The sequence below is a fragment of the Alexandromys fortis genome, unplaced genomic scaffold, assembly GCF_014885135.2.
Source record: "Alexandromys fortis isolate MF-2015 unplaced genomic scaffold, M_Fortis_MF-2015_v1.1 scaffold_144, whole genome shotgun sequence".
NCBI lineage: Eukaryota > Metazoa > Chordata > Mammalia > Rodentia > Cricetidae > Alexandromys > Alexandromys fortis.
Window position 1 is genome coordinate 2,087,145 of NW_026068021.1, and position 9,737 is coordinate 2,096,881.

A 9,737-nucleotide genomic window follows, 5' to 3' on the forward strand; every position below is an offset into this window, starting at 1 on the left:
CTGTGAAATGGGCTCAACATTATGAACCGATCACAGCACGGAGAATTTTGCTCTTAGTATACACATCGCAGCAAGTGCATACCATTATGAAATGGAAGAAGGATAACCAATCAAATGAGGCTTTCTCAGCTAGCAAAGAAGGAGAAGGCACTGAGGTGGGACACATGCAGAAAGGCACGTCCGTGACATTTGTCACAACCTCTTTCATTATAAAACACAGGGAAAAGGACATCCCTGGGACTTGGTTCAGTAGATAAGCTACTTGACCCACAAGCACCACAAGCATGACGACCAGAGTTTGGATCCCCAGAACCTACGTGAAAGCTGAGCAGGCATGATGTAATTGCAGCTCTCGGGAGGTGAAGACAGGGGAAGCCCAGGGGCAAGCAGTCTAGCAGCTATCAATCAGCAAGCTCTGGGTTCACCTGAGAGGCCCTGCCTCAGTAAATAAAGGGAGAGTGATCACAGATGTCAACCTCAGGCCTCCAAGTGTATACACACACACACACACACACACACCATGTGCTCGCTCTCTCTCTCTCTCTCTCTCTCTCTCTCTCTCTCTCACATACTCATAGTTCTTATGTGCATATATACATACCAAAGAAGAAAATTCATTGGAAATACTAGAATTCCATGGAGCTGGAAACCAAAAACCCAACAGGTTCATTTTATACTTCTGCAGTTTTCTGTGAGTTTGAACTGATTTGCCCAGAGACAGCACAGCCAGGTAGAGCAGTACACACCTATTATCCAAGCACGTTGTAGGCCGAGGCAGGAGGATCAGGCATTCCTGGGCTAGATAGTAAGACCGTGCCTCAAAAAAAAGAAAAGAAAAGAAAAGAAAAGAAAAGAAAAGAAAAGAAAAGAAAAGAAAAGAAAAGAAAAAATAGACAGACAGACAGATGTGAAATTAACCTTCAGAAGAGACTCGGAGTCCTTTAAGGGCAGCTGGGAGGCTGGATGCTCACCCTCCTGTCCCCGCTTCTGCTGTGTGATGCATCACTTCATGGCTCCCTGTTCATCCTGACCCACTGTCCCCAGCAAACCTTAGGGGCGCCCTGCCCCTCCCCAGCACTTAATGGTTAACTCATTGGGGGGGGCTTTGTTCTCACTGAAGGTGTGCACGTGTAACCACAGCCTACTACAACCTCAGTGCCGTCACAGGCAGGATCCAGGGAGCTCCCGACATGCAGTGCGTGAGCTGGTTTGGGGGTAAAGAAAGTAGTATATATCCTAGAGATGACATGTATGTGATATATAATAGGAGACCATGAAATATATTGATGATCTTGATTTTCTGTTATCGTCTATCATTGGCAAGAAATTCAGGCTTCCCATAAGTTCATAAATTATGGTGATACATACCCCTGTCTCTCTCTCCCACTCTCCTCCCTTCTCTTTGGAAAAAAAAAAAAAACAGATTCTCTGTATGTATCCAGGCATCCTGCATCTTCCTGCTTCCAGCTCCTACGTGCCTGGATTTGCAGGTGTGGGCAACCACACTTGGTTTACAAAGTTTCCTTTTGTAATCCAGCTACTGGAATTGATAAAGTCAGGCAACAACTGGGCAGATAGTCCCTTCCATAAAGTACTTGTTACACAGCCATGAGAACCTGAGGTCCCTCAATCTATGGAAAAAGTCGGGGATGGTGCCTCACAGCCATCTCTAACTCCAAGTCCAGAGGCTCTGACGCCCCCTCTGTAAGCACTGCACACAAATGATAGCCCAACAGACTTGCAGGCAAAACATACGTGCACATAAAAAAGATAAATAGAACTTTTGGGAGAAGATGGCTCAGCAGACAAAGGCCCTTGACACACAAGTCTGATGATCTGAGTTTGAGCCCCAGATCACACATAAGGGAGAAGAGAGAGAACTAATTTGAAAAAGTTCTCCTCTGACCTCCATATGCATGCCTGTCATGTGTGCCCACACCTGTATACGCACACCCAAAATAAACAAATAAATGTAAAGACCTAAGATAAATTAGATCTTTCTAAAAACTGACAGCCCTGAGGAATGGTCCTTAAAGTTGAGCTCTGGTCTACACACACACACACACACACACACACACACACACACACACACATCTACAAACATATACGAGCATGGTAACACACACTACATACCAGGAAAGGTGATTTCACTTAAAACAAGGTGTGACTGAAGATGGCATACAGGTGCTGAAGGAAGCTCTTTGCCCCAGTCAGGTGTCTGACTCTAAAGCCTACATGTGCTGCCCCTGGGGTACACTCCAGGGCTGACTAGGCCACCTGGAACGTGGACATCTTTTCTTACACCCCAAGGGACCAGATGCACACTAAATATCATGATGGTGGACCTGGAAGTTAGGGCTTTATGGATGACAGGGTCTCCAACTTCCTCTGTCTCTCCCCTCCCCCCCTCTCCCTCTTCTCTGAAATTCCAGGGGCAGCATCCCTCCCTCCCTTTCTCCCAATCCCTTCATTCCAGAGTAACCACAGGTCTACCCAAGCCCAGGTCCTGTGCTAACCCCACCTCCTATTAATTAGCTGTGTAACCTCAGACAGAAGTCTCTTTCTGCCTGGGCCTAGGTCTCTCCACCACCAAATCAAAAGGTGACTTGGGGTGTGGCTCAGTGGTGAGCACCTGCCTAGAATCCCCCAGTGAGGGACTGGGGTGTGGCTCAGTGGTGAGCACCTGCCTAGAATCCCCCAGTGAGGGGCTGGGGTGTGGTTCTGTGGTAGAGCACCTGCCTAGAATCCCCCAGTGAGGGGCTGGGGTGTGGCTCAGTGGTAGAGCACCTGCCTAGAATCCCCCAATGAGGACCTTACTGTCTTCTGAAGGAAGATGCCTTCAGCCTAGTCTGGTATGTTTGTCCAGATACCTCTTCCGTGAGCAGACCCTAGTCTATCCCAGCGCTGTGTCTAATATATCCCAACAACAGAACAGTTTCCACCTGGAGCCAGTGGATTTACCTGTTGCTTATCAGCCCTGAGCGAGCCCAGTGGAGCTTGACCTTTCTAAAGCTGCAACCCTTTAACACAGTTCCTTATGTCGTGGTGATCTGTCAACCATAAAATTATTTTTGTTGCTACTTCATATCTGCAATGTCGCTACCGTTATGAATTGTAATGTAATTATCTGTGTTTTCTGACGGTCTTAGGTGACCTCCCCAAAGAGTCACAACCTACAGGTTGAAAACCACTGGCCTCGACAAACTAGCTGGCAGATGTGGGCAGGTGCTGCCCACACACAGCACTCTGGGTAGAACTACGCCCCAGAGCCATAGCTGCACTTAGACCCACTAACTCACGGACATTTTGTTCATGCTACAGGAAGCAGGGTGGTCATGGCAAGGGGTTCATAGGCCCAGGCATCAAACCAGAGGCCAGGTTTTCTCTTGCAGGTTGTGCCACTTGAAGAGGGTGGCACAAGAGAAACCTATGGGGACCTCCATAAGTCTACCAGCAGGGGTCAGCAAAGCACAGGTCCCAAGTCTGGGTCACAGCTCCCAAACATGGTAGGGCCTGAGCCCCTTTGCTCTCCTTCCTGCCTAACCCTCATAGGAGGCCGGACCCCTTCCTGTACCCCTGCTCCCGAGATGCCTGTGTACCTCTCAGCCCCTCTCCTCACTGTGCTCTAAAGAAACCATTGTCTGCTGGGGGATGGTGCTGCAAGTCTTTAATCCCAGCAATGGGGAAGCACAGGTAGATGGATTACTGTGAATTCAAGGCCAGGCCAGTCTGGTCCACAATCTACGTAGCAAGTTCTAGGCCAACCAGGGGCTACATAGTGAAACCCTGTCCAAAAAAAAAAAAAAAGGAGGAAAGGAAAGAAACCAAGAAACCTTATCTTCCTTGGCAGTGGAATGGGTTCTGTGGGCACAGTGCAGTGACATCCACACAGAATAGAAAGTCTCCACGAAGGACTGCAGCCCTGCCATTTTTGTCTTTCTAGAATGATGTGGGAGTGTCATATCAATCTGTTGATTTCATTGGCTGAGCAATAAAGAAACTGCTGGCCCTGATAGGTTAAAAGATAGGTGGGCGGAATAAACAGAATAGAATTCTGGGCGGAAGAGGAAGTGAGGTCAGACTCTGCTCTGCTCCCGGAGAGACCGGACAGCTCTGCTGGAGCAGAGACACCATGCTCAGCTCTCCCAGGCAGCTGCAACCCACGATGGACTTAGGCTAGAATCTTTCCGGTAAGCGCACCTTGGGGTGCTTACACACATCATTAGAAATGGGCTAGACCAGGTGCGAGAATTANCTAGAACCAGGGCTTCGAAAGGTACATACATCATCTCTAACCATCAAAGAGGAAACTGAGGCTCAGAGAGCAGATGTGACTCCCCAGCCAAACACTGCAGCAGAATTTTAAAGCCAACTCTCTGGGACCCAGGCAAGCTGACATCCTGGGGTCACTACATTACAAGCTGAGAAGTGGGAGAACAACGCAGACACCCATGGGAAACAGTGCCCCACATGGAAAAGACTAGGCTAGATATCACAGGACGCAGCAAGGGCTCAGTGCGGCATGAGATGATTTGGTTTGGTTATGGCATGTCCCACTATATAGTCCAGGCTGACCTAGAACTAGCTATGTGTCCCGGCCTGGTCTCAAACCAGCTGAGACTCTTGTCTCAACCAAGCATTGGGATGACAGATATATACTACTACGCCTGGCTGCACAAGGGCTCCAATGTGTCATCTTTGGAGACGACCCAGGAGAGGCGAAGGAATCAGGAGGCCACAGTGAGCCCCAAGAACCGTTGCTATTTCTTTATTGCACCAGTATCTTCCCTCCCCCCCCCCGCCCCTTGTGCCTGGAAAACATAGTTCCCATGAAGAGGATGTAGAGCCTTTAGCTGAGCGTCTAGAGTTCTCCAGCTGGACGAGGCAGGAATGAAGTGATGGGGCCTGCACCTGCCCAGAGCCCAGAGCTGGTGAGACCTTGAAATTTGGGGGTGAAACTGGGCATGGTAGTATACACATGTGATTCCAGCACTTGGACAACTAAAGTAAAAATAGGAAGGTTGGAGCAGCCTGTTCTACACAGCAAATGCTAGACCATCCAAGGCTATGTACTAAGACCATCTCAAGAAAAACAAAAGAGAAGGTGGGGACTTCAGTCATCTGGGAGAATAGCTTCCATATAAGCATGAGGACCTGAATTGGGAAGCAGAGATCCCTGGAGCTCCATGGTCAGCTAGCCAAGCCAAAACTGAGCTCCTGGAGAGAGAGGCTGTGTCAAAAAATAAACTGGAGATGGCCTGAGGGAATGGCTCAGTGAGAAAAGTGTTTGCCACAGAAGCTTGAGGACCTAAGTTCAAACCCCAAGAACTCAAATAAAAACTATGCCCATTTGTGTATAATCCCAGTGCTCCTGTGGTGAGGGCACAATGGAGGCAGGGGAATCCCCAGAAGCTTGTGGGCCAGCCAGTTTGGCATACATAGTGACAAGACCTGTCTCAAACACGCGGGAAAGCAAGGATTGACACTCCAGGATGTCCTCCGACCTCCACAACTCTCTGTGGCATATGCAAGCCGTGTTCATACACACATTGTACACAAAGAGTTTTAAATCATCAGATGGGGATCAATTAAAGAAGACATCCAACATTGACCTATGGCCTCCGCACGCATGTGTGTGTGAATGACCACATACACTTACAGCATGCATGCGCGCACACACACACTCATAAAGAATTTCAGGGTGCTGGTGCCCCCAGGATTGCCATTCCTCTCTCCCATAGGACCTGACTACAAACTCCCCTGGCAGAAGAGCACCTCTCCAGGGGGCTAAGCCCACCTTTCCTAGGGCTGGCCCTGGAACCCCACTGTGGGCTGGGATATAAATTAAAATTCAATTTCATTAGAGCCAGTGAGCAATCAATCCCTGGCTGGGCTAACAATGCAGGGCAGGGGGCCTCGCTGCCTCCTGAAGCTGTAATTCACTTGGCCTCCCCGGCTCTTGTTCCCAAACTGCTAGAGCTGCATTTTCCAACCAAATTTATGGTCCTGGCAGCGTCTGGGGCCTGAGTTACAGCTGCAGGTTTGATCGGGGACTGCATTATTCTGCATCTAATCCTTGCGGCTGACAGCCCGGGAAAGGCCTGCTCTTCTCCCAAGCTAGGCATTGTCCTCTGACCAACCAGGTTCAGGCGGAGGCTGAGGGGTCCCAGGCCTAGGCTCCGAGCCACACAACACCCACACAGGACAGCTGCGATCCCAGAGCTCAGCTCTCATGGGTGCTGACGTCTGCCAAGCGCTGTCGGTTGTGCTGAATTCTGAAAAGGGGAATGGAAATTCCACATTGAAAAACCATAAGCTGAGGCATGGACAGGTCACTTGAAGGTCCAGCAAATGGGCTCTGGGCCAGTGCATCACGGAAATCTTCCCAGGAGTGTTCAGACTGTGTCCTTGGGTTCCTTTACAGTACAGCCAACATGAGCCAAAAGCAACTACCCGTATATCACAGATCAAGTCAATTAAGGAATCTTGTAGCCTCTGTGTGTGTGTGTGTGTGTGTGTGCATGCCTGCATGCACGCATGATCGCATGCTGTAAGCACATCTGTATGCACAGATGTACATATAAAAGCTAGAGGAAAACATTGGTATACTACTTCATCGCTTTCTCCCCTTGGGAAAGAGTTTCTCTGTGGCTCAAACTATCCTAGAATTAGCGCCACTCCTTCCTTAACCCTACAAATGCTGGAATTAAAGAGATGAGCCATCAGATCCATAAAAGCATGCCTTTTTTAAATCTTATTTATTAATTTATCTATTTGCTTGTTTATTTATTTTCATGTACATTGGTGTTTTGCCTGCTTGGTGAATATGTCAAACGCCCCTGGAGCTGGAGATATCAACCATTGTAAACTAATATGAAGGTTCTAGGAATTGAACCTGGGTCCTTTGAAGAGGTCTTAAGGTACTCTTAACTACTGAGCCGTATCTCCATATTATTTATTTATTTACTTATTTATTTATTTATTGGCAATGATCCTGATTGAACCCATGCTAGGGAAATACTGTCCCACTGAGTCACACCCCTAGACTCTTACTGGAGGATTATAGGCAGATGCTCTACTACTGAGCCACACCCCAGCCCCTCGCTGGGAATTCTAGGCAGGTGCTCTACCACTGACCCACACCCCAGCCCCTCACTGGGGGATTCTAGGCATGTGCTCTACCACTGAGTCACACACTAGCCCCTCACTGGGGATTCTAGGCAGGGGCTCTACACTGAGCCACCCACATTTTATCATCAAGCTATGTCCTCATCCCAGAGACTTGCTTTAGGTGCTTGCTCTCCCTGCAGGGCATCTGGCTATACTTAAAAGTTTCCACCTCCCCAGGAGGAAATCAGATGTGACTTACTGGTCCAGAGAAAAGGGATTAGTGGTCTATAATCCTTCATCCACGCACAAAGAGGAACTTGAGCTTCTTTCAATAGAACTGAGCTACTGGGCCAGACTCCTTGACCTCTTACCTCTTTGGCTGGCCTCAGGGATAAGCAGACAAAAGAAGTAAGAGAAAGGCTGATCTAAAGTGAGTCCTCTTCGGGTAACTGCATGCCCCACCCCAAGCCTCCTACAGAGATCTATGGGGGAGCAGAGGGGATGATCTGTGTCAGTTTTGGGTCTGGCTGTCTTGGATGTACTCCCATATCAACCCACGATCTCCATGAAAAGGGGGCGAGCATGTGTGCCATCATGAAGGAGTTCCAGGGACCCCAGCAGAGGATCTGCCCCCTCCCCTTATGAACCCAGCAAAGGCAGCTTCCTCCCCACGTTGCAGGGTTCTCCTTGGAGAGACAGTGTTTAGTAGAGCCTCCCAGGGAAGCTTAGGGCTCAATGGAGAAGCTGTGCCCCTGGGAGGATGTTGTGCAGGGCTCCCTCATCACTGCTCCACTGCCATCTTTAGTTCAGCCAAGCCTGTTGCAAAGGATCATGGTAGCTGGGCTCGCCGACAGTTGATGTCCCCTCACAAGAGAGGGTAGGGAGCATCACAGAACCCTCACCTTACTCTCTAGCCATTCCTCCCAACCACATTTGGCCTCAGGGTCTCTGGGGAGGGCTAGAAGATGTAGGGAGGGGAGGATGAGGGGAGGGGGACTTCATCTACACTGCCAAGAGAGTCATCATCAGTGCTGGGTGAGGACCTCCCAGTGTGTCTGCTTTAGGGTCACCCATGCTCCTGCCCGAAATTGTTCACTATCGCTCTACAAGTCTAATAAACTGATTCCTGGGTGAACTTTGGTGACATTGGATCTTGGCTTGTTACTGGAGGAAGAGGAGAAGGAGGAAATGTCTCTGTCTCTCCTGGGAAAGGAACTTTAGCCACTGAGGTGCAAACATAGCAAAGTGAGACATGCCAACCTGAGCAGCCATCCAACTGAGTCTGTCACTTCTTCATCATAGCTGCCATTCTCCAGTCCAGGCTACTGTCACCTCCCATGGGCCACAGACATGGGTCTCCTCCCTTCTATGCAGGCTCCATACATCCTACTACCTTGCCTATAACAAAAGGGTTAGAGTGTGTGTGTGTGTGTGTGTGTGTGTGTGTGTGTGTGTGTGTGTGTGAGATATGTGGAAGCCACCACCCTGTGGGTTCTGGGAATGGAACTCAGATCATGAAGCTTGACAGGGAGTGTCTTTATTTACTCTCTGAGCCATCTTGCCAGTCCCCTACCTGTCTTTTTAGCTTCTATTTTGAAACAGGTTCTCTCTAAGTTGCCTGTGTTGTCCCTGAACGTCTATTCTCCTGCCTCAACCTCCGAAGTAACTGAGATGACCAATCTGTGTCACCAGGCCCAACTAACATTATTGATTGCATTTGTAAATCAAACTGGGGTTGTTAGAGTGCTAGGGTAGTCAGCTAAGAGAAGAAACTGAAGAGGCGGTCCTGGGCAGAGCCTCGTGTGAACAGCACTGTTGTAGAACAGAGTCTGAGGCAGAGGGACAAGGAGCCCAACAAAAGCACTGCCTCCTTGGGAAGCTGAAAGAAATAAGCCTGAAAGAGTTAAGGCAGTCCCCTCATTGGTGCATGATGTCCCCTGCATCACGATAATTTCGGACACCAGGTCCCCAGCCTTCAAGTCCACCCTGTCAAAGCACAGTCAAGACCTGACTCAGCTCCATGGGCAGCAAGCAGGCAGCCTCTGCCTCTCCAGCCAGGACACACCCAAGGGTCATCCTTCCCAGCCATTCAAGGCTTCTGATGGGTAGCAAAAGGGACTCCCTTCCTCCTCAGCATGCTCACCCAGTCTCTTTGTAAGTCAAAATGTATTTTTTTTTCCTTTTCCTAATTAACTCCCTGCCATCCTGCTTGCAGGAAAGGCTGATTTATTTCCACCTTTTTGCATTCAGGCAACGGGCTATTTAATCTCCACTGTGTGGACTCCAACACGTCGTCTCAATGAAATGCAGATCCTTCACCCATTTGCGTCTTGCCAGCGCTCTTCCATCTTCCTGCCATCCACAGCTCAGCCGTCCAGGCTCTGGCTGTAAATCACGGCGGCTCTCCTTTATCGTAGGTACCTTTAGACCTTTGGCCACACCTGTCAGCGGGCTTGGGACTCTATTTGCTGAGCCAATATCAGTGGCTCGCTCGTGCAGGCAAACCCAGCCTTGGACGGGTCCTGGCTATTTAGTACACAGGGAAACTGGAACTTGAAACTGTCCACCTGCCTGGCCCCGTGTAGCAGACATTCTGCCTGTGGCCCTCAACCCACATGCAGGTGATC